General features: G+C 50.1%; 1 protein-coding gene across 10 annotated transcripts in view; it reads right to left on the bottom strand.

The window, feature by feature from the left end:
• Nucleotides 1–25,708, bottom strand: part of PTK2B (protein tyrosine kinase 2 beta) — a 127,832-nt gene that overhangs the window by 70,960 nt on the left and 31,164 nt on the right. Inside the window, exon 1 of one of the 10 annotated variants that reach the window (XM_074355616.1) lies at nt 15,045–15,062. The exons of the other annotated variants lie outside the window; for them this stretch is intronic. The gene's annotated coding sequence lies outside the window, so the exon portion shown is untranslated. Of the gene's footprint in view, nt 1–15,044; nt 15,063–25,708 lie in introns of those variants that run through there. 10 annotated transcript variants of the gene reach the window in all.

A 25,708-nucleotide genomic window follows, 5' to 3' on the forward strand; every position in this document is an offset into this window, starting at 1 on the left:
TTCTGAAGCACACAGGAAATCAGAAAAAAGAACAGCAACCCACTTCTCCACAGCTTCACCTGAGACATGAGGCGGCGGGGAGAGGGGACAGCAGAACCCAGAAAGGGCCCTGAGTCAGAGAGAACCAAGAGCCACCGGCTGGGTCCTGCCTGCCCCCTACACGGGGCAGAGGTGGGGGCCAGCAGAGAAGGGTGAGAGGGCCGTGGGGGTTAGGTCCACAGAAGGGCTTCTTGAGTCCCCAGAGGAACCCAGTGCTAAGACGTCTCTCCTTCTGTTGACTGAAAACTTCCTGGTTACCTCGTGTGCACTCACAAAAGCCAAAGCACTGAAGTTCTTTCGAGTCATATCCAACTGAAATGCCAGAAAGATACCTAGATAACTCAGCCGAGTCACCTTATCTGTTAGGACCTCAATTTTCTCATCTAAAAAGTGAGGGGATTGGCTGAGAGGAATGTTCCCCACAGTCTTGAGGGTGCATATTTCAAACTCTAGAGTGGTTCCTGGAGTGGCTTAATTCTTCACTGTTTTGCTGAAAATGCTTCCGTGTTTGCAGAACCCCCCACGACACCTTTCAGTGGCCCTGAATTCCAGGTTAAAGCCTCTGGACCAGATTAGATGCTTCCCCAAGGGCCCTCATGGTTCTAAAAGTCTGGGAGTTCAAATCAGTAGCCCCAAGGAGAGGCTCTGGGTCGTTGAAGGGGAAATGAGAGTTTGGGAGGGGGTAAAGTTGTTAGGAGGAAAAGAAAAGGAATGATTTGGGATATCGATGAGGGAGAAAACATAGTAACTATGATTATGAACTCATTGGTGGTTAGAACCAGAGCTGAAGGGACTCATAAATGATGAGTTTTTACTTCCTTTGCTTTACAGACAAGCAAACTGAGGTTAGAGATCTCAAGTGACCTTCCCAAAGACACAAAGCCGAAGTCTTGATGTAGGGAGCAGCGCAGGGACCCTTTGCTGGGTCACCCACAGCACTGGAGGACCTGAGCCTGTCAGGACGGCCATCTTGCCCAGAGGAAGTCCCCTGGTGGGCGCTAGCGTCCAGGTGACCCCACGTGGGCTGACTATGCAGATGATGTCAGCCGGGCTCAGAGTTAAACAGAGGCGGCCTCTGCCTTCTGGAATCTTCCACAGTGGCATCCGACGCTTTTGTAGTCTTCATCTCACCCTGCCTGTGGTGCACGGCCCTCTTGGGAGAGCTCTCTTCCTGCCCACAAAGGGAGCCTGCATTTTAATGGTGGCGGAAAGTAGAAACCCTCTCCCTTCACACATGCAGTACCAGTGACGGTACACGAGGCACTAGCCTTTTCTCCTCTCTCTGGAGGTGGTACCGGTCCCTTTACAGGGGAGGGGACACTGGCTCAGAAAGGGTAAGGCCCATACTCAGCAGGAGGCAGAAGCGGGGCTGGAACTGAGGCCTCCCAACCAGCAGCCAGGGAGGCCTCCCAGGAGGGGAAAGTGTCCATCATCCTAGGCATGGAAGGAGCGCACGTTTGGAGGTCTGTCCCGGCCCCGGCAGCTCATCTGGGACAAATCCTGGTCCCTCCCTGAACCCCACTGTGCTCACCCACAAATGTGGGGCATGCTAATACTATCTTCCCCAGAACCGTTGTGAAGATGAGTGAAAATAACGTCCAAAAAAGCACTCAGTAAACACAGATCATTGACAACGAGCGCTGGTGACGATCACACCTCCCTGTGACCCTCTGGCTCCTTTCAGCATCCACACAGACATTTCCACGACAGGGACTCATTCTTGTTCAAAAAAACTCATTGGCGCCATGTTGGGGCCATTTTCAGCCCTGGAGAGATCTCCCCTGTGATGCGTTTAAGGAGCTTTTCCGCAGCTTCTACCGGAAGGTGCTAGTTCTGTCTCCGGAACTGCCAGGCATGAGCCACGCCCCCCACCCCTGCTTCGCACCAACAGTCGTGTTCTAAACACAAGACAGGAACGTGTAGGGGGGGTTCACAGATCTTTTCACACCAGGACCACCTGCTGTACATGCACGCTTTAATGCCAGCCTCAAGAAGCCCATAGATACCAGTTCGGATGAGCTATGCTGACACCACTAATGGCAACCAGATGCCCCCAGCAGTCAAGGCTCCCAGGGCCTGCCCAGACTTGCCTGGCCTGAGCCTGCACCAAAGCTCCCAGATCTCTGGGTCTAGACTTAGGTTCTTAGGATTTCAGAGCCGTGCATGGGCTTTGATGATCACACATGCCAGGACCTAGCCTTGCAGTCACCGATGTGGCTCCTGGGGACACTTGGTCCACTGTGAACAATGGTCCCTGCTCATCCTTAAGCTGAGGTGGCAGCCACACCCACCTTTGTCCCCACAGCACTAGCTGAGCAGACTAACCTCCCACTTGTGGGTTCTATTCTCGGCTGTCAACATCACCATCACCATTGTCATCCTTTGTCGAGTGCCTAATTGCACATGGCTGTGGGCCAGGTGAGGGGGATAAAGAACTCAGAACACAGGCTGCCCTGCTGGCCATTGCAGCCTACGGCCCTTCTGAGAGCAAACAGGTGGTATGGGCAGAAAGCTGGACCCGACGCGGCTGGACGCGATGCACGTATTGTACACGGCTGGGCTCACCGGAAGTGGGGAGCAGGGCTAAGTGCATAACCAGGGGCGAGAGAGGCCCACTGTGGGAGAGACGCAGAGCAGAGGGAACAATACAGCCCCCGGAGGCTGGGTTATGGGACTCTTACCTTGAAGCCTTAACCCCCAGGACTCAGGATGTGACTGCATTCGAAGATAGAGCCTTTAAAGAAGTAATTAAGGTAAAATGAAGCCATTAAGGTGAGCCCTAATCCATTCTGACTGGTGTCCTTATAAGAAGAAGAAATCTGAATTGTGTCCTTTTCAAAAGAGGAAATTTGGGCACACGAAGAGACACCAGCGGCATGCAGAGAAAAGACCACAGAAGGACACAGGGAGAAGGCAGCTGTCTGCAAGCCTCAGAAGAAACCAACCCTGTCGATACTTTGATCTTGGACCTCCAGCCTCCAGAACACTGAGGCATACGCGTCTGCTGTTTAAGGCCCCCAGTCTGTGTATCTATTTCCGGCACCTCGACCAGACTGACACAGGCGGGAGATCTGGGTTCTGGTTCCCACCTCTCCCCTCCTCACATGGACCAGCCTTGATGATCAGAACATCATCCAGATTTTAGATCAGAGATGGTCTGTGAGATCCCTCAGCCTGGTGGTTTCCAAAACCTGGATGTTCCTCAGGGGGAGGCTGTTACAAAGACAGGTGGCTCACTCGGCATCTCTCTGGCAGAGCGAGGGGTTGGGACGAAGGGAGAGAAATCTCTGTTTAAGAGGAAGGATGATACTCAGCAGGTTGGGGATGACTGGATCACAGTTGGTAAGCCTGACGCCAGGGAGGGAAATAAGCTGCTCGTCAGACACTCAGAACTGGACCGACAAAGCTGGGACCTGCATGGGTCCTCCTCTTCCCAGGCTGTGTCCGCTCTAAGACCCCATTTCCAAGTCTTCCTTGTGCACCCAGGACAGAGTAGGGGGAGTCAGGAGCCTCGCTGCACTGGGAGGAGCTAAGCTTCTGATTGGCCCTGGGGGCCCCAGATGCTGTAGGCTAGAGGCATTTCCCAGTCCAGGTTATCCTATCGCAGACTGTCTTGGATGGAGACTCCGTGCCTGGCCCCCTCCAGACTCTTCCAACCACAGGAAATGGCCAAAAGAGCACTGGGTTTGGGGCCCTGCTCTGCAGTGAACCTGAGACTTTGAGCAAGTCAGTTCACCTTTTTGGGTCCAGGGTCCCCTCTGTACAAAGAGAGAGTAAGGCTAGAGTCTGGGGTTACTTCTGGCTCGGAGGTGCTAGCTGAGTGACAGCATCTCTAGGCTGAAAGGAAATAGGCATCACCTTGTCTGGCACTCCCCTCCTGGTGCATCTGGAGAAACCTACCTCCTCGGCCTTCGGGCGCATGGGCAGGGCCTTGTAATCACCGTGTCTTCTAGTTTCTAAATTTGGTGATTTGAACCCTGTGGCCTTGCTGACCCTGGATGGACTGATCCTCCCTCTGCTAGCCAATTCTTGAGAAGGTGCCTGTTCTATACAAACCAACCAACCCAGAGCCCCACCCGTACTCACCTGATTTACTGGGTTCTCACACCGTGGCCACTACTCACCTGCCCTCATCACTCCAGGGCTGGGTACCAGACAACTAGGGACAGCCCCCTGCCCCAGAGCCTGCTGAAATGACTCAAAACAGCTAATCCTCAACCTGCTTATCCTGTTCCACCTGTTCCTTCCCAGGGGAATCACAAGGAAGGCTCTTGCCCACATGTCCCCCCACCTCCCTCTGCCTCCTGACCATCCCTGGCGCTTCCCCTGTGGCCCCTGCATGGAAGGCTCTACCTCTCACTCTAGGGGCCCGTGAGTGTAACTTCCTCCCTCATGACCATCATCTCTGTGTCTGCGTGTCTTTCCAAACCTGCTTTAAACAAATCCCTGGTCTCCTCAAAGCTGGCCTGCCACGGCCTGGGAGTCTGTGCCTATAAGCAGCCCTCTTTGGGGTCAAAATCCCCTCCAGTCAACTTCCTGTGTGTCGCAGAAATACTTCCATTGTCTACGTGTACCACCTGGGGAAGAGGTTTGGCATCCCTGATCCAGTCAGCCTCCAGTCTAACAATCGAATTCCCTCTCTAGCCCCCACTGCCCCCTCAGCCACGGGGCCTTACTGCTTTCTGCACTAGACCCTCCTACTTCTAAGGACCCCTCCTTGCTAGAAAAGTCTTCATTACGCTTGCCTCAAGCCTGCCTTCTCACAGCTGCTGGTCCCCCGCTGCACGCGCGCCCTCCGGTACCTCCTTCAGTGTGACATCCCTTTGGCTTTTTAAAAGCAGCTGTTGGTTCCCCTAGAGGCATTTCTTCTCCAATCTAAACAACCCACGGTGCTTTCTTGGTGCCCCATTAGTGGAGAGTCATGTTTTTCACAATTCTGTGACTCTAGAAAATTCCATCCCAAGGCCCACATCTGAGCATCAAGCTTGAAGGAAAAGAAAAGACATCCTGACCTTAAGAGATGCCTAACTTCTGTGCAACCTCTTCTAGCTTTTCATGAGAGATTTGAACATGAAGTACAATTTTTCATTGTTGACAAACTTACAAAACATGGTCCAGCCACTCGCTCAAGGCCAGTTCCCTCTGGAGGGCTCAGCTACTCCTTGTTTGGAAGGGAGTTCAAGTTTTCTCACCACTACCCAAGGCCCCTCCTGGTCAAAGAGCTACGGAAGGTCTATGGGGAACTTTGGGTATCAGCTTGTCAGAGAAGCTTGGGAGGGGACCGGGGCAAGATCTCGGATGTGTGCCGTGAATAGTCTCATACAGCCTTCCCCTCTGCTCTCGCGAGAAGATGCCATAGCATGTTGTCGGCACAGGCTTCCTACTGGGGCAGCAGAGGAGCCCTGATGTTCAGCTCAGATGGCTTTTCTCCTAAAGCAGGAGTTGTAGTAACAGATATAAGTGCAGCAGGTCAGGCATGGGTGTTGGAGACTAAGCCAACATGCTGGGGATACCTGGGCTGGGGGGTAGCCCTGGCTTCCTAACCTTTACAGGACCTCTTCTATTTCTTCCTGAAAGCTAGAAATTCAGACTTTTAGTGTGAACTCTTTAAAATGTTGGCACAAATTTATAAAACATTGTATAAACCATCAAAAAAAAAAAAAAACCCTTTGGATTGGACAGAGCCCTAGGATAATGAGTTTGCATCCTGTCCTGACCTCAGCCAGGGTTACCCACCCCTTCAGGACAGGATAGCAGCTCAGCAATTTCCCAAGGGCTTTCTCATTTACAACATCCTCCAGCCATGGGTCTCTGAGCTGGCTAATTTTATGTGTCAACTTGACTGGGCCACAGGATGCCCAGTTATTTGGCCAAAGATTATTCTGGGTGCTTCTGTAAGGGTATTTTTGTTTGAAGTTATAATTTGAATTGGTAAACTGAATAAAGCAGATTGCCCTCCCTAATATGGTGGGCCTCATCCAATCAGGTGAAGGCCTACTAAACCAAAAGGCTGAACTTCCCCAAATAAGAGATGATTCTTCCTGCTATTGGCCTTTGAAGTAGGACAATGGCTTTTTCTTGTCTTTTGAACTTGAACTGAAACATCAGCTCTTCCTGAGGCTTGAGCCAGCTGGCTCCAACTACACTATGGTCTCTCCTGAGTTTCCAGCCTGCCTACTACAGATCATGGGACTTGTCAGCCTCCAATCATGGGAGCCAATTCCTTATAATAAATGTCTTTATACATTTACATATAAGTATACACACGCACACACACATATGCATCATATATATGATATATATGCGTGTGTGTGTGTGTGTGTATATATATGTGTGTGTGTGTGTGCGTGTGTATGTCTCCTACTGGTTCTGTTTCTCTAGCAACCCCAACTAATACACACTCCCCTTAACCAAAAGCGATCTAAATTGAAATCTGAAGAAGCTAGACATTTGAGGGAAAGAAAACACCTTTCCTGGGTCTCTGCCTGACCATTGATAGAATGCTTCCAATGTTAAATGAGAACAGTAGCAACCACCATTTATGAAGCACTTTTTGTGCCTCAGGCACAGTGTTAGGTAGTAGACACACATACACATAAATGCGCACAAGCACACACGCACAGATACCTTCTTATTTAATCTGCACAGCACCTGGCCCCCTTATCAGAACACAGGGTCATCACGAGGATTGGAGCTGAATCTGTCCTTCCCACCACTGAGGCTCCTGCCTGGCAAGTGCTTGGCAAGGAAGAGCTGCTCAGCGAATTATGCACTGAATTAAGGGATGAACTGTTCTGTAAAATAGATACAGTTAATAGCCCCATGTTACAGATGAGGAAATGGAATCTTAGAGACACTAAATAACCAGCCCAATGTCGCCAGATGCAGGAATGGTGGAACTGAGACACAACCCCAAGTTCACTTGAGCTAGGAACCCATATTCCTGACTTTCTGTCCCCTCCCAGTGTGCATGGAAGAGTCAGGCTTCTCTCCAGTGCCCGACCTTGACATTCACACCTACAACTCTCTCAGCCAATGGGGATGCCCAGAGTGAATGCTCCCCCCAACCCCTACACTGATAGCTCTACAGTCAAGCTGTCCACGGAGGTAGTTAAAGACTCATTTGAGGGTCTAACCACAGTTTCATCTTAAAAATAAGAAAAAAGCAAGAGAGGAAACTCCCTGCAGGGTCTTGGCTCACCTCCTTTGCTCAGAGATGCCTCAGGTCACACAGAGGAGTCAGACCAATCGGATGCCCAGGCTGAGAGGCCAGACCATAGAGGGGCTGAGGTGAGGCTGACTGCTCTTGGGCTTGGGGAGGAAGAAGGTTTTGAGGAAATGGGCACAATTTCTAGAAACTACCGCCTCCTCACAGTCTGCCCTTGTAACCTCCTGTGGGTCAGCTGCACAGCAGGCCGGCAGAGAAAGGGCTGGTGGTGATGGAGCTCAGTAAAGCTCACAGCAGGGAGCACACAGCAAGCACAGGAAAGGGGCAGGAGAGGGAGGTGAGGCAGGGGCTCCTGATGGACCGACAAGAGGTGAGAATTTTGCGCAGTCATGGGCGCACCGACGGACCCACCTAGAGTCAAAGGCACAGGGAAGAATGATTCATAACTTGGTCTCACACCCTCCCACCCTCATGGATCTGCACAGCATCACTGTCTGCCTTTCTCCCTCAGGGAAGCCATTTCAGTCCATAAAGACACTGGGTACCCCACATCTGCTTTGTCTAAAACCAACAATGGTCTGATTTCTCTTTCTGTCCCAGAAGCATCAAGCTCCCATTTCAGTGATTTCGGTACAACACAGCCATTGTGATAATGACATAGTAAGGTCTGAGGACAACTGCACAGACCAGGTGTTACAGCTCCTGCCTTAACCCCCGGGAGCGCCGAGGCCCTGCGCACAGCACATCCCCGGGGGGACCTCAGTTGCTTCGTCTAAGCACGAGAGGCTGGGCCAGCTCCAACACTCTTTGGCTTAAATCCTTAATATCTGAACTCTTGCATCACCGGACATTGAGTTCTTTGCAGGCCCGGGGCCCCCAAGGCTAGCACAGTCTGGCTGCAGCAGGGGCCCGCCTGTGCCTGGGAGAGGATTCTGTGACCATCAGCCGGTGAGAGGAGAGAGCTACAGGGCAGGGAGGGGGGTGGAAGGGGTTTTAGGGCGAGGCTTTTAAAAAAGAGGGAACTGGAGGCTGGAAAACGTCGGGAGGAGGGAGGGCACCGAGTTGAGATGGTATTCCTTTCTTCTTTTATCCCAATATCACAGCTCTGTTTATTCTGAGACGGAACCAGCTGCAGCTCCAAAATAGATGCGCCAAGAAACGCCTCTAATGACAGAGAATGCTTCTGCGGGAACCGGGGTTAGAACAGCCCTTTTCAAGTGACGGGAGCAGGAAGGGCCTAGAAGGGGACACTCCTGGGTGCCCTGATGGCTCTCCTCCCTCCAGTCCAAGGCAGTACTGGTTCTTCCCTGAGTCCCCAGGGCACAGAGCTGACCGGGAGCCGAGTGTGGCCCTCCTGTCCCTCACAGGCCCTTCTGAGAGTGATCTGCTCGTCCCTGCCAGGGGTCCCACGGCCGGGTGTGACAGATGGCTTTCTTCTCCCTGGACCTAAATATCCTTTCCCAGCAGCTTTTCTGGGCGCAGGAGAGATAATGAGACAACCCAACAGAACCAGGGAATTTAGGAGTTTGTGCGGCGGGGAAGGAAATAGCTCAGCAGTACTGTGCATGCTTAGCACACACGAGGTCCTGGGTTCGATCCCCAGTGCCTCCAATTAAAAAAATAAAATAAAATAGAGTTTGTGTGGATGCATGCATAGGCACAAGTTAAAAAAAAAACACTGGAGGGGGTTTGACAGGCAAGGAAGATTTTATTCACGACTATCGCAGTAGCGGAGACAGTGTGAACCCAGCTCCAGATACGACAGGGGCAGCTGGGGGTTTATAACAAACTGGCAGGTGAGGGAATCCCTGGTTGGAAAATTACTAAGAGGAGCTTGGTCAGGGATCAAGGGTGGGGGCATTCTAGCTGAACCGCGCTTGTCAGACCAAGGGTGAGGCCTCCTTGAGAACAGGGCTCCCGGGAGCCAGAAAAAAGTTTGGTCAAGGAGAAGGTCCTTGTCGGCGGAAGGGAAGCCGAGAGGCCAGCAGTTTGAGGAAAGAGCCATGGCCGCCTCTCCTACCTCCCATAGAAATAACTCAACGTGAGCAGCAGCTCTGACAAGAGCCCCCAGACTGTCACCCACTCACCCCATGGCAGAGTGAAAGGATGCTGTCTGGCTACCTGGAACTAGTCACAAGGACAGTGTGGGTTTGGACTCACAGAAAGGCTGTCCACCTGCACAGAGCAGACCCAGTCTAGGCCTGTCCCCACCGTGCCCTGATTCACGGGGCCCTCTTTATCCCTGGCTCTGGGTGAGGAGTCAAAGAGACCTGACAGGAGTTTCCCATTGATGCCTCTGCACTTGCAGCGGACGGATACGGGGTGACTGAGAGGGAGAGAAGAACACACCGGGAGGAGGGTGCCACGGCCTACCTCCCTGCCTAGCTGGATATGTGGCTGAGAATGGACACTTGGACAGGCCCGGACACGCGCGTGCCTGGTGTGGTCAGTCCCTCACCAACCCCAGCAGGACCAAGTGCATCCGGGCCTCTTCCAGGACGCACGCTCTGGGCTTTTTATTTAACCGCACAGGATGCCAGGGCCTCTGTCTGCCTCCCGATGCCCCCAGGAAGGTCTCTCAGGGAGGGCTGGGCTACCCCAAAACCAGGAGGGCCACTTGGCTCAGGCTCACAGGACAAGGGGCCCTTGCTTATTTCTTAGTCCATCCACAAAGTCACCGTGTGTTTGTTTAAAACTATTAGTTGGTCAAATTAGTATGTAGAATACATCATGATATTTGTTGCCCTCTTTTGATATTCCTTCTTTTTTTTTTTTTTAAATACAGAGAGACTCCAAAAAGGGAAGAGGTCTTCAGACCTCTCTGGAAATTTAGAGATCCCATTTTCAGGAAACTTCTGAGTCTTCAAATTGAGGATTCAAATACCAGGTAAGCCAGAGTACAGCCCCCTCTCCCCGCCCTTCCCCGTCTGCCCAGTGCTCTTTCTTAGGCTGGTACTCACCTCTCCCCTGGGCCCGGCGCCCCTCCCGGACCCTCCCTCCAGCACCCTCTCCTCTCCACACACAGACCCACAAACACAAACACCCTCTGACAAATCTGAGCCAGAGCCCCTGAGCTGTCCTCCCCCAGCCTCTGTTTTCACATGCTCAGAAGTTTCTACCAGGGCTTCCTTCCTCCCGCGGGGATACGGGCTCCCTTGGGTCACAAGCAATTTGCATATTGTGCAGCCTGACCAGCCACCAGCACGGGAACTGGTGCAGGAGCTGCCTCCCTGGAGTAGGGGGTTAGGTGGTGAGAAAGGGGGAGATGCAGGAGGCTGGAGGTCTCTGCCATCTCCAGGTGCCACGGGGGTCTTGGCCTGGAACAGACTCTGTGGGATTGTTGGCAGACTCTGATCAGGGAGCCGAAAGACTTCCTGAGCTGAAGGAGGTGAAGTCTGCCCACCTGCACGAGATCCCAGGCATGCACATCTAGAAGCCGGTTTCACCAGGACAGACCGAGCTGTTCACACAGGAAATAAACCGGGTTATCGAAAACCTATGGAGCGGGAAGGGGGAGGGCTGGGAGTTAGTTGGAAGCTGTGAAAGATGCCTAACCCTGCCCTCTCCCGGTCGGGAGAGGGTGACTGAGCACTAGCAGAGCCCCTGGGTAGTGTCTTCCTCTGATAGGGCGGCTGTAACACGACACTGCAGGCTAGAGGACTTACAAACAACAGACTTCTATTTCTCACGGTTCTGGAGGCTGGAAGTCTGAGATCAGAGTACCAGCCTGGTCAGATGAAGGCCCTCTTCTGGGTGACAAATTTCTTATTGTGTCCTCACATGGTGGAAGGGGCCAGGGAGCTCTCTGTGGTCTCTTTTATAAGGACATGAGTCCCATTCATGAGGGCTTCACCCTCATGACCGAATCACCTCCCAAAGGCTCCACCCCTTAATACCATCACCTTGGGGTTAGGTTTCAACATATGAATTTTGAAGGGTGAAGGGGTGGGAACACATTCAGGTCATAGCAGATGGAGGGTTTGAGGAGGTGGGAGCACTGAGGGGCCACCTGTCCTCAGGGAGGCTGAATTAATTCTGGGGTCAGCATTTTTCTAGAATGTGGCCTGGTCACCTTAAGACTCAAGTTCCTAGCCATGAACTGCCTCTTTGGGTTTCAGGTGTCCTGTTACTCTCAGGAAGTGGAGTATCAGGTGGGTCGCTGTCCTATGTGACAAAGAAGCTGAGAAGCTTGGCTGGACCGTGGCCAACTAAAGAAAAGATGGGGTGGGGAGGGGGTGTCGCCAGGGCTGATGGACAGATGTCTTATGTTTCTGGGGTAGAATCAACAGGAAACACCATGGACACAAGGTATAAGTGGAGTCGTTTGGAATCCTGTTCTCAGGACTGCTCAGTCTGCGGTTCCTCCTCATTACTTTATGTCACATCTGAATTCTCCAAGGGTCCATTTCATAGCCTTTGACGGGAAGACATATTTCCAACAACACCCACTGATGGTCGCCATCACTCGGGGCACTTCCGAGCTCCCTACTCTTCAGATGTGCCCCCGTTGCCTTCTAGGAGGAGGCCAGGTTATTAGTAAAACAATACTATTACTGTATCATTTTAGTTATAGTACAACTCTAGTTATAAAGTTAGTATGGTAACCTTAAAATAATGGACATATGTTGGGTATTTTTATGTGCCAGTTAAAAATATTAACTTAATTCTCAGAACAAAGCAAAGGAGTTGGTTCTGCTATTCGCCTGCATGTTACGTGTGGGGAAACTGAGATACAGAGAGGTTAAATTAACTTTACCAAGGTCGTGGAGCTAGGAAATGGCAGATCTGACTCCTATTTCCTTCACCTCACTGTCTCTCAAGGAAACACACAGGACTTTGTCTCATTGTGGAAGAAAACGGACTTGGCAGGTCCCTGTTCTTGCTAAATTGTCTCTTTCTCCATAGAAAGCATGCGTGGCTCTGTGCCAAGGTTAAGTTCCAGGTGCAGCCGCTTTCCCAGGGTCTCCGTCTGCACCCCTTCGGCCTGGGGCTGGGCTGCAGGGCCTGGGATTACAATTCACTCCACAAACATCACTGGGCGCCCACCAAGCGGGCCGGATGGGAGAGGGACTGCAAAGGAAAGCAAAGTGTGATGTGGGAACTTACAGCCAAGTTGGGCAGACAGACGAGTCCACAAATTAACTCCACACGGCAAAGTGTGGTATGTACAAGAGAGGCAGACATCAAATCACACATGGGGAGTAAGGAAAGGGAAAGGGTTAATGTCATCCGATGGGGAAGGGCAGTGTGTGAGCTGGACTTTCTAGGATACAGAGGTTTGTAAACAAAGGAGTTGGGTGGGGAAGGTTGTCAGCAAAACTTAGAATGAATGTGGGCCGGACAGCAGGAAAGAGAAGGCTTGCTAAGGACTCAGTCCAAGTTCCAATGTTCATAAAGGGGACTCTACCCACAACACGCCTAAGGTAGATTTGTGAGGAAAGACCCTGGGGACGGCAATTTGGTAACTGATGCATTGATTTAGGCAAGAAGAATTAGAGTCTGGCCCAGGATGAGAGGTAACAATAAGGGATGGATAACGGGAGATGTCCAAGGTGGAACCACAGGAATTGGTTGTAAACTGGAGGAGGAGCTGAGGGCACCTACAAACTTCTCCAGTTTGTAGATAGAAGTGTGGTGAGACTATGCATCGAGTCAGAGGACAAGCTTGGGTTGGAAAGTTCTGTTGGGGGCTGGGGTCACCCAGGGGTGCGTAGAGAAAATGAGGCCAGTGGGGAGGGTACAGCTCAGTGGTAGAGCACATACTTAGCATGCATGAGGTCATGGGTTTGATCCCCAGTACCTCCAATTAAAAAAAATTAAATAAAATAAATAAGCAAACAAACCTAATTACCTCCTCCACCACCAAAAAAAAAAAAAAAAAAAAAAAACCAAAAACAAAAACCAAACTCCAAAGAAACAGAAAAAGAAAATTGGGCCACGTTCCCCCAGGAGTATGGAACTGAACGGCTCTGGCCCAATCCCCGGGGTACGCGCCCAGCCGCTGGCAAGGGGCTGTCTCCCTGCATGTCCACAGGATGCCCCTTGCATCTCTGGGTGGAGGTGCTAGCAGCGTAGCTCCCTCCCTTACCAGCTGTGTCACAGACACAGTCCCAACTATTCTGTGCCTTGGTTTCCTCCTCTGTAAAATGGGATGGTAACTCAGCCGTTTCACAGTTGCCACAAGCACTCAGCTCAAGGCTGCGTAGGATGTAGGGACAGCGTCGGGACTGGCATGCAGGCGCTCCACAAAAGGGAGGGCAGGCTCCCAGCCTAATCTTAGCCCTGCAGTGGCCTGGGTATTTCCTTTCTTCCTCATCTGCAGCCCAAGGGAGAGTAATCTTGACCCGCAGGACTGGGGGTGGGTAAGATGACCAGTAAGCATTCACAGAAACATGTCCCAGAAATGCTCAGTGCCCAGACCAGCTCAGCACATGGCAGGCTCTCTTGGGGCTTCTGCCGAGAGCTGTCACACAGCCCATCCCCCGCACTGGCACAGGCCAGACCATGTGCCTCTGTCTTTCTCAAGGGGGGAGTCCTTTGATGAGAAAGACGGAGATTTGCTGTGGGCGCATCGTGGACTTGGAAGAAAGGCAGAGCAAGACCCGATTCTGAGACTCAAGCAGGCAAGAGATCTCAAACAGAGATCAAGCAGAGATCGTGCAGTCCACGCTGCAGCCCAGCACAGGAGTTCCCTCTTGGCCAATTTCTGCTTGAATTCTTCTGGCGATAAGGAACTCACTATCTCCAAATATTAGCAGCCTGTTCCATTGTTCACAGCTCTAATTACAGGCCAGTGTCTTCTATTCAGCCCAGATACAATTTCCGTAACTTTCTAGGTCTGTCTCCTGGACGTACGTGTAACAAAGCACGTCTCACTTCCACCAAACTGCCTTCCGATTTCAGAAAACAGCTCATCTGCTCCTCCAAGTTGTCTCCAGTCCTTCAGACTGTTCTTGCAAGACGAGATCTTTAGCTCCTTCCATCTCCCCACCTCCTTCCAGCAAGCTCTTTCCCACTGGTTCAAGATGGGGCCCTCAGATCTGAGTCCAAGACCACAGCAGTCCCACGGCCTCATAGAAGAGCCAGCCCTCTCCTGGTCCCACTGCAACCTCGGGGAGACTTTCCCGCGGTCAGTGGGATACCTCGCACTTTTCCCCGTTTCCCACCGTGAGCGGCAGGATGGCTGCTCTCCCTAGAAGACCTGACTCGGGAGCCAATATCACAAGAATTCCCAGATGACTCCGGCCGCTTGGGCATCACGGGTCTCCCTTGTCACGAAGAAGTGGGACGGTGCTGACAGCCACGACACGCCCGCACTTCCTGAACCTCATTTCCACCCGGGGGTTCTGGGTTTCACACGGGAATGGCGCCTTACCTGCTCTTTGGTCTCTCTCATCCTGGTCTACAGAGAAGCACTAACCAGGACCAGGACAGCCGGTGATGAAGCTGTGAGGCTGGGTCCCTCCTGCCCAATCGCAGGGCCCAGCATCACCCCACTGGCCTCCCCAGTGAGGGGCAGGCTGCTACAAAGGTGTTGCCAGCAAGGCCAGGGGGTCCCGGGGGACACATTGCTGGGGGGAATGATGGTGGGGGTGGGGATGGAGGTGGGGGTGGCAGAGAACAGGATGAAGCAGACGGTCCCAGGTGCCCGCTTCTCCCACGCATCTCCCAGTGAAAGCACAGAGGGCCTTCCACAGGTGAGACATAAATTCAGTCCAACAATAAATCCCTTTCAGGATGGAAGGTCCAACCCTTTCAGACAGAGCCACGGGGGTGGGGAGGGGGGGGGGACCCACTCAAAGTCTGGGTCTCACCAGCAGAAGGAAATGACACATACCTGCTGAGAGGGAGCCCGCTGGGCGAATCACACCCAGGAAGTGGAAAGGGAGAGCAGGTTGGCCCAGAGGAACACGGGGTGGGGGAAAGGGGAGGGGCCGAGGCCCCGGGAAGCCCAGACTCCTGCACACCCGCCCCCGCAGGCTCTAACTTCTCAACTCCTCAGCTCTGCTGGCCCTGCTCCAGGGTTCTAAACTGGGTCAGCAGAATGTTAGGAGGCTGGGGCCAGCCCTCGATTAGCACAGGCCTGCACGGGATTGGTCAGCACCCTGTGTCCATAAAAGGAAGTTCCAAAGGGAGGCCAGGCCCCTGCCTCCCGCCACCAGACCCAGGCAGGTTAGTAAACACCAAGGAGGCGCACACTCAGCTCTGAGTTTCATGACACAATTGCATTTCTTGGCACAACCGGGCAGAGCTGGCTGCAAAGGTGGATTTGAGGATGAGGAAAACTCCTGAGGGAGGGCATTGGATCACGGGGTTATCAGTGACGGGAAGTGGGGGGTGTGGAGGTGAGCAGGGGGCTGCTCCACCACCAGAGAATATGGGTCTAGAGGCCCAGTGGACCCGAGCGCATCCTCGGGGACCCTGGAGATGCAGGACCCCATCTCCCCCAGGGAGACCATCTTGGATACCAGAGACAGAAGGGTCCTCCCAGCCCCCCAGGGCAGCCCCCTAACCTTACAGAGAAGGGGCTTGGCTCCCAGGCACCCCGACCCGTGGTTCTAACGGGAAGTGGGAGGGAGGGCCCAGGCCAGCGCCCTTTCCTTTAAAAAGCCAAATCCTCCCCACCCATCCTTCATGACCCCCCCCCAGCTATTTGAAGGACCAAAAAGTTTTACTTAAAGGATCAACGAGGGCTCCTTTTTCTGGTCTTTACCTGAAGAAGAAGTCCCCAACTCTAGATCCAGAAGACAAAAGAAATACAGTTTGGCTTTCCCCCCTCCATCCTGCTAGTCAAACTACACCAGGTGCAGAGTTCTAGATACAAGTCTTTCACATCCTGTTTTTCTTGTTGTTCGCAGCATACATGGCATCATATTTTAGGGTATTTCACAGCATCTTAGGGTATCATGCCAGGGGAAACCCTGCCTCTGCCACCCAGCCCCAGCCCTAGCCCTGTAGCGTTGAATCACCCTGGGCACCTGCTTCCTGGTGGGGAGAAAGTTAGCTCCCAGATCAGCCTGGTTGCACACAGTGAAAGTGGAGGGAGGACGCTGGTGACGACCCTGCCTCCGTAGGCGGTCCTCTGACCATTGTGACATCTGGGCAGCTCTTTCCTGACCAGTGGCTGATTCAGGCCCCAGCTGGAGCATCCCTGGACTCAGAACAACGTGCCTTTCCTTAGCCACCTTTGCCAGAGCTTCAAATTTACGTTTCTTCCTCAGACTACCTGATTCAAGTCTGTCTCCCTCTTTGGACGTTAGGTTCTGGGAGGGCAGGGCAGACAGAGTCTCCCCACTCCGCACTGCAGCCCTCGGAGCTAGCCGACCTAGTGACGTTTGCTGACTGAGGAAAGGAAAGTGCGCTTCCGCCAGTGTTAAGAACATGAGGTCGTGTGATTTACAGTTGTCATCGTGAGAGACTGAGCAAGTGTAGAACATCCCACTTCGATATGCAGAGACACGGGACAGAACATAACAGCAACAAAATCTTATCACAGCCACGCTGGACAGAGGAACTTCTCAGGTATCAGAAGCAGAGGAGAGACACTGTGGAGCTAGAGAGATTGTGGCGGGACCAATCCGAGGAGGTCGGATCCATTGTCCTCCCAGCCCTTTGGCCTCCCTTGAAACCCCTCCATAAAATGGTTTGATCCCAGAAAACAAAAACATAAACAAAAGAGAAAAAAAAGAAAGAAAGAAAGAAAGAGAGAGAGAAAGAAAGAGAGAAAGAAAGAGAGGAAGAAAGAGAGGAAGAAAGAGAGGAAGGAAGGAAGGAAGGAAGGAAGGAAGGAAGGAAGGAAGAAAGAAAGAAAGAAAGAAAGAAAGAAAGAAAGAAAGAAAGAAGGAAGGAAGGAAGGAAGGAAGGAAGGAAGGAAGGAAGGAAGGAAGGAAGGAAGGAAGGAAGAAAGAAAGAAAGAAAGAAAGAAAGAAAGAAAGAAAGAAAGAAAGAAAGAAAGAAAGAAAGAAAGAAAGAAAGAAAGAAAGAAAGAAAGAAAGAAAAAGGAAGGAAGGAAGGAAGGAAGGAAGGAAGGAAGGAAGGAAGGAAGGAAGGAAGAAAGAAAAAGGAAGGAAGGAAGGAAGGAAGGAAGGAAAAGAAACAGTCACAGCCGGAGCTGTGAGTCGGGGCTACAGCTGTGGCGACCCCCGTGGCTGGGCTGGGGGATCAAGTTCGCGCAGGAGGTGACATCCTGGTTCAGCCCCTGGCAAGGCAGGGATGCAGGGATGGAGCACAGAGAATAAATAGAGATGAGCCCTGAGCCCTGGAAACACTGCTCACCCATCCACAGAGGTGAGGAAGCTTGACCTCTACCTGGGGCCCAGTCAAAAAAAAAAAAAAAGAAAGAAAAGAAAGGAAAGAAAAGAAGGAAAGAAAGAAAGAAAAGAATTTAGAAACCAAAGTCTGTGCCATTCTACCTCCGTGCACTGGGAATTCTAATCCAAGTCATCAAAGTAAAACCAAATCCAGAAATAACAAGTGATTTGGGCAGAGGAAAAAGCAAAACTCGGCAGGACGTTTCCACAGTCAGAATGGAACGGGAACCCACCCCCCTACACACACACAATTCAAAATTACCAACCACGCAGACAAACCAGCCACCGTGAGGAAGGCTCTGCAGACACAAGTCCTCGATCAGAAAATTAAGAACAGGAGTTAATAGAATAATTCAGGATATAAAGAGTCAATTTGAAATATTTAAATAGGTGGGGCAAGGTATGAGAAATCCAAGATGAAAATCCTCACGGCTAAATTTGGGAGGGAGAATTTTAAAAACAAGGCAAATGAAAATACTTGTCTGTAATAACTTGGAAGATGGGAGGCCAAAGACTGGAGTAACTTGGGGGTGGAGGACAAAGATACTGGCTAATGTTAGACTTGCAAGTCAATATGTTAAAACCATCAAAATAATAGAATTGTAATATATAACTTTTAAACCAGGAGGGTGAAAAGGGAGAAAATTAAAGAAACACAATCAATCCAATGAAAAACAAGAGACAGGAGAAAGGTGAGGGAAAAGCTACATTGACAAATACAAAATAATATAGTAGAAATGTACTAAATGTATTAGAAGTCTTAATAAATTTTTAAAAAGCTTAAATTCCCTGTTAGAAGACAAAGAGCTTTAGATTCAATTTTTTAAAAATCCAGCTGCATTGTGGGTGTGGAAAAGGTAGACCTCAGTGCCAGAGTGTGTGCTTAGCATGCACAAGGTCCTAGATTCAATCTCCAGTACCTTCATTGAAATAAATAAACCTAATTACACCCCCCACCCCCAAAACAGGGTGAAAGGAAAAAATCCAGCTGTGTGTAGTTTACAAGAAACAAATATTAAGACATTAGAAAATTTGGAAATAAGGGGATAGAAAACTACAAACCAGACCATCACTAAAGGAAAGAAAGTTGATATATATATATATATATAAAATAACAAACTAGCTAGATCTGAAGAAAAATTTAAAAATATGATTATGAGGAAGAGGGATGTTAAAAAGAAAAAAAAATTCACCAAGAAGATACAATAAGGAACACAGCCAAATGCAGAGAATTAAAAATACAGAGCAAAAATTAACAGAAATACATAATTTCTTCCTTCCCAAATTAATTTGGCTTAAGCTCTACAGAACTGTGCAGATGCCCTGCATTCAGTTCAACAGAGCCTCCAATAGCTACGTTCACAGCCCTGTGCTCCCCCGATGGGATTTAGATGGCTATAAGCGTATATACAGAAGAGGAGCAGAGAGGACAGTGAGAACCAATGGGAAAAAAGCTGAACACCTACTACACTGAAGACAAGCACTTATGCACCATCTCATGCAGCCTCACAGAAATCTAATGAGGTTGGATTAGTAACCCCAGTTTACAGAGATGAAACTGAAATTCAAGGATAGTAAGTAACTTTTCAGAGGTCACAAGACTGGTGAGCAATAGAGCTTGAGTTCAGACCATTCAATATAACCTCCACAAGGCCAGGGGCCATTTTTAACCTCTATCCCCAGTGCGGAGAACTATGCCTAACACAGATTAGATATTTGGTTAACACCTGTTGCTCCAGACGAAATGTCTGTATGCCGCCAATGTTATGTATGCCCCCATATGTTAAATCCTAACTCCCAAGGTGATGATATTAAAAGCTGGGTCCTCCTGGAGGTTATTAGGTAATGAGGGTGGAGCCCCCAATAATGGGATTAGTGCCCTTATAAAAGAGACCTTGTTCCTTCCACCATCTGAGGACACAGTGAGAAGACAGCTGTGAGCCAGAGAGAGGCTCTCACCAGACACCAAATCTGCCTTGATCTTGGACTTCCCAGCTGCCAGAACTGAGAAATAAATGTTTGTTGTTTAAGCCACCCAGTCAATGATATTTTTGTTATAGCAGCCTGAGCAGACAGAGACACCTGCTGATTAAGTGGATGAATTAAGGTGATACTCCAAGACCTTGCTGTAAGCCAGAACACCTAACGTACCTTTTAATCTTAGCTGTCTGTCTCTTCACTTCACTCCAAACCTCCCCTCCAACAAAGGGTTCTCCTCTCTCCAGTGTTTACTGGTCATTTCCCCTTCCTCATCCAGAGTTGGCAGAGGGGAGAGAAGAAAGCCAGGCTCTCACAACATGTCCAGGGTGTCTCACAAACACAGCCCATCTCCTTACAGGCTGGTGGGTGGGAGATGATGCTCCTGACGGTTGTTGAGGGAGAGGGCAGGCACAGGGTGGGCCAGGGCACTGGGGATTTGGGAGGGAATGAGGGTTCCGTTATCCTCTGCTGTCAGTTGCTAGCATCATCTCCCTATCCTATTTGGCCCTAAGCAGACACCTAGAAGTAATGGGGGAACCAGGAGGTGTTTAAACGCCAATTGAAATGGACCTGGAACTGTTTGAGTGTTGAGAAAGCCCTTGGGGACAGAAAAAGTATCATCAGACAGACGAATTTTAGTCTATAGCTTTTTAAAAACCTTTTATTTTGAAATAATTATAGACTTACGGGAAGTTGCACAAGTAGCACAGAGAGACTTGTGTACCCTTGACTCATCTTTCCCGAACGCTGACATCTCGTAGCGTAAGATCAAAACCAGGAAACTGACAGTGGCATAATACTGCAACGAGACAACGGGCCTAATTCCATTTTCACCATTTTCCAATGGATGTGTGTGTGTGTGTGTGTGTGTGTGGTTCTAGGCAATCCTATCCCATGTGTTTGATTGTGCAACTATCTCCGAGACACAGAACTGCCCCATCACCACGGGAGAACTCCTTTGCGCTACCCACCATCTTTGCAACTACTAATTTGTTCTCCATCTCTACAGTCTTGTCTTTTTAAGAATGTTACATTTTGAGATCATATAGGATGAAACATTTTGGCATTGACTTTTTCTTTTCACTAGGCATAATGCCCTTGAGATCCATCCAGGTTGCTATGTGTATCCACAGTCCATTGCTTTTTATTGCTGAACAGTATTTTATTGTGTGGATATACCAGGCACCCACTGAAGGACATCTGGGTCGTGCCCAGTCTGGGGCTATTAACTGCAGCTCTTTGACAGAAGGGCGGCTGGTCCTGCTTCAGGCTGCAGACCCTCTGGAGATCCTGATGGGCAGCTAGGATCTCTCTCCACGTTTAGTTACTATGCACGCACGGAGTGGGGAGAGGCCCGCACTCCATGAACTGATCCCTCAAGTTTTAAGTGGAACATCACCTTTTCTGAGAAGTCTTTGTGTTGATGGCCATCTGCCCTGCTAGGCTCCTGCAGCTCCTCATAATCTATGTGTGTCCTCTGCCTCTGCGCCCCTAGCTCTGGTCCAGGACCCAGCATGCTCAACAAGCACTTGTTGGATCAGAAGATTGACAGCAGTGCTCACTCAGACCATCCTCAGCTGCGATCACAACACATTCTCGAAACATCTTGGAGAAGGATGGCTATCATCCAATGGGTCATATTTTCTTACTTGTCATGTTGTAACTGTAATAAGGAGAAGACGGCCACCAGGGCCCTCAGAAGGTCTTTTATAGTGTTTATATTATAATATTATATTATAGATAATAGTGTAATGAACATCTTAATGTGTAGGTACGTTCCTGCACATCTGACTGTTTCATTAGGAGAGAGTCCTCGAGGTGGAATGACTGAGTCAGGATACACTCTTTCGTATCTCCTAGTTCTTGTTGTCGAGTTGCTTTCCAGACAGATAGTCGTCTTAGTTTCCTACTGTAACAAATCATCACAAACTTTGTGGCTTAAAACAACACAAATTTATCTTACAGTTCAGAGAGTCAGAAGTCCTAACATTAAGGTGCCAGCAGAGCTGTACTCCTTCCGGAACCTCTAGGGAGAACCCTCTTCCTTGTCTTTTCCTGATTCTAGGAACTGTTCACATTTGTTGGCTCATTGGTCCCTTCCTCCATCTTCAACTCTCTCCCTGTGACCTGCGCTTCTATTGTCACATTTCCTTCTGTTGTCACATCACCTTCTCTGACTCATACTCATAGGTCAGCATGTTCAATTAGGCCAATTATCCCATGAGAAGAAAGAAGAAGGAGGGAGAAAATCTCGATGGCAGATGGGCATGCCACGGACCCTTCACTGGAGACGTCCTGGCGAACAGCGACACTTCCTGGGCGGGCGGGCCATCCCCCAGACCAAGGGTGACTCTCCAACCACCCCATTGCCTTCATCTTGGGCACCTGATGGAATAAGCCTCCAACATTAACAGCCCCATCCATGACAAATTTGTGCCTCTTCTGGGCCTCTTTCGTAGTGGGTGCTAATTCAGTGTTTTTGGAATTAAATCCCGTTTAATCCTGAGACTAGATCAGCGGTCCACTGAGCACGGAGTTCTCTGCCTCCCTGTCTCCTCGAGGTGGCTCTGACCTCAACTGGCTTAGGGGAAGGAGACTCCAGGCTTTTCATTCAATGCTTTCTGTTGTGCTGGTGACGGAAAACGCTGGGGACATTGTACCATCCCCTGGCATTCAAAATCACGTGCCCCCAAATCGATGGAAGTTCCTCCCTTGATTCTTCAAGCCAAAACAAGTTCACAAGTGAGGGCTGGCCCAGATGACACACCCCCTACACACGGGGAGCATACAGCGTTCTCGCTCTAACAAGCATTTACAAGAAGAGAGCTGGTTGAGAGGCTTTTCCTGTCTTTTGTTTTCGTTGTTCACAGGAACACATTTTGACCTTTCCTTGGCCTTCCGTGTATCATGCGCATGCTGGAGACTACAAATTCTATGGAGGAGTAGGTGGGTGAAAAGAGCACTTTGGCAGTTTGTCAAAGTATGTGCACAGCACTTTGTTTTTCTTTAATGGGGTGGTGGAGTGACACCATCCGTCCGTATTAATTGGTGAGCGCTTTGAAAGTGGGGAAGGGTGGGGGATCTCAGAGCTCAGAAGAGCAGAAGGGAGCTTGGTCAGCGGGGAGAGGGGAGGCGGCATCAGCAGGGGGGCCCCCTGAGTGTCCCCCCTGAGTCACACGTGACGGGCCCAGCACAGCGAGAGCTGCTATCAGCTCCCTACCCAGGGGAAGTGAGGCCCTAACAGGAGACTGAGTCATACGCCTTGAAGAGCCCACTGGAACAAAAGCTGCAGACAGGCGCCCGTGCGGGGGCCAGCGCTCACACTGCTTTTATCACCCATTAACGCCGCTTCTCTCTCCTCAAGTGGATGGGCTCCGTGGGATGTGGGTTAAGAAAATCAAACACGGTTTCCATTTTTCACATCATCCTTTGCCGGGCGGTTTTAACCCCTTAGAACCAGGTGCCCTTTGAGACATTTGCTTACAATTGACATTTTATTTTTTAACAAGGCTATGTTTCATTCAAAAGAAAGTGTTTATGAGATCAAGCTGGACGTGGGAAAGTGCTGGCCATTTAAAGATAAGTTTTAAACTGTGAAGACCAATTGGCAGCATGATTCCATCCTTATGGTGAAAGATCTCACAAACCCAGTTCTAGACCTGGATAGAATCCCCCAGGGACAAGCAGAAGAAACAAAAGTCAACAGATTTGGGGCAAATTCTGCCCCTACAGGGATACAGGGCCTTAGGCAAGTCGCTTTCCTATTTTCTCCTTTTTTTTTGTATTTTCACTTGAAAAGCAAAAGAAACAGTCTAGAAAATAACAGTCACTCACATTTCCACAATTCCAAGTTAACCACTGTTTACGTGTTGGGGACCATTTTCTCATTTGTTAATAAAGGAGTTGGACTGAGTGATGGCCAAGCTCCCTTCCAACTTAACATTCTCTGATTCTGACTAATTATCCTATGGGTCCAGTCATAGCAGACATCAGATCTGTCTCTCTAAGGCTCTCCCACCAAATACCTATACTTTTAAAACTTTGGTGGCAATGTGGTGAACCAGGGGTTCTTGTGTTATATCCAACCTCTTGCAACTTTATCAGGAGGTCTCAGCTTTTAAACATGTGTATTCATCTTTCCCCTGAAGTCATGGGATTGGAGCAGGAAAGGCCCTGAGTGAAGCTGACCTCCCTCCCCAGAAGGTTTCCAACCAAAGAGCCCTGAGAGCTGTTGGCAATGTCCGTCTCTCCTGTTACGTTCCTCTTTAGGAAAGCCTGTAATCGCCTGGGGGAGCTCTCACTGGAGAGAATGTCTCTGGAATGTTCGTTCATCCCTGGCCAGACTCCCAATCTTCAAGATTTCACATTCTATTGGTTGGTCAGACTTTTATTTATTTAACCTACTGGAAACTACTGATGTTGCACACTTTAATATCTCTAGCTTCGCATCTCCTCCACTTGCCAATTCAGCTCTTTTTCAGGCCACTATGAGACAGAAGCACCATGGATGGCTACGTGACATAAATCCAAACTCCTCCACCAGTGATTGCTCCCACCATCCTGCCTTGGGCATGTTCTGACTCATCTGTTTTCCTTATTGAAAGGACAGAGCTGCCTAGATTCCCAAGCCAGAACTACAAGAAGCCTTAGTACCAGGTAATAACCAGCCATCTTGATCATGGGCCTCAAGGATGAAGGAGTGGAAATCTATTCTTTTGGCCACAAGGCAAACACGCTCTGTGAAGAAGGGATCGGTTCCCTTCACTGAGGCCATTGGAGGGCAAGAGACTACCATCTCTCAGTTTGCTACCATCTCTACGCGTAAGGGGGCTTTAGACGTTTTTTAATCTAATGCTTCCATTTTACAGGGGAGGAAATGGGACCAGGTTTATCCGAGATCATTCTTATCTCCAGAGTTTGTAAGAGACTTTGAAATGTGTAAAGGATCTTGACACATCTCATCTCCTTTGAGCTTTACGGCAGCTCTGGGCGTTCAACACTCAGGTGTGGTTAACTCCATCTCACAGGCGAACAGAAGGAACCTCAGGGCTGTCAAGTGCAGGACCCAAGATCAGAGGAACTGACTGTGGGACCAGCTCCAATGTGATCGCACGGCACTGCCTCTTGAGAACCCAGCCAGAAAACTGATTTTCACTGGAGGAAGAGCAGCTTCCAAAGAAAGAAGAAAAAGGTAGAGATGGAAAGAGAGGAAGGAAATGGAGTCTCCAACTATGTGCGATGTGTTTTGCCGGGCTTTTTCTGTATACATCATATAATTGTCATACTAACCCAGTGAGGCAAATATTCCAGTTCCCTTAGAAGACAAAGACTCAGAGGGATTAAAGAAACTTGACCTAAATCACAGAATTAAGGGGAAAAAAAAAAGGTCTGGAATTGGAATGTATGTCTTCAGGCTCCAGACTCTCTTGCCTTCTCTACTGTTTCATGCTACATGACACCTGAGAATTTCAAGTCACAATATTCTGGTTTCTGATCAGGACACCAATAGAGGGCGGGAGGTGCACCTCAGTCTACTGTGTGGTATCTGGCCCAGTGGCCTGAGGCTGGGATGTAAAGACCATAAAGGACAGTAGGGGAGGGACATGGCTGACCTGAGGAACTGGGGGTTGTCCAGCAGCAAGGAGGAGAATCCAAAAGGGAGAGGGACCAGGGACTAGAAGAACAAGGGAGCTGTAAGGGGGAGGACGGGGCAGTGCCAGAACATTGAAGAACAACCTCTAAATGGAAGAGGCTGAGGGGAATGCGGCAGCGGGGGGTGGGAGGATGCAGGCTTGGTGCAGGGCAGGGCTGCGTGGGAGCGGGGAGGATTCTGCAAGCTGCCCTGCCTGCATCACAGGCATCCTGAGAACAAGTGCAAGCAGAGAGATCCGGCCCTTCAAGAACCACCTACCCAGCCACCCCCGCAAAGACATTGCCCAATGCCAAGGAAAAGCAAAGCAGCAACCAATTTGGGCCCCCGGAGGATGAGCCAATATCCCTGGAGCGTGATGCTGGCCACCTCTGACAGTTACCTTCCTCTAGTTGCAGAGAGAAACCAGGGAACTGTTTGTATTGTCTGCAGAGCTCCATGGACAGTGCTGGGAGGTGTGATCACACTTCCCCTGCTGGTTGCTAAGCAACAGCATTAAGATGAGGTACCAGGCTGAAGCTCTAGGAGGTGTGTGTTGGGGATGTGCACATGGCAAGAGCT

Source organism: Camelus bactrianus, chromosome 31, assembly GCF_048773025.1.
Source record: "Camelus bactrianus isolate YW-2024 breed Bactrian camel chromosome 31, ASM4877302v1, whole genome shotgun sequence".
NCBI classification, from domain to species: domain Eukaryota; kingdom Metazoa; phylum Chordata; class Mammalia; order Artiodactyla; family Camelidae; genus Camelus; species Camelus bactrianus.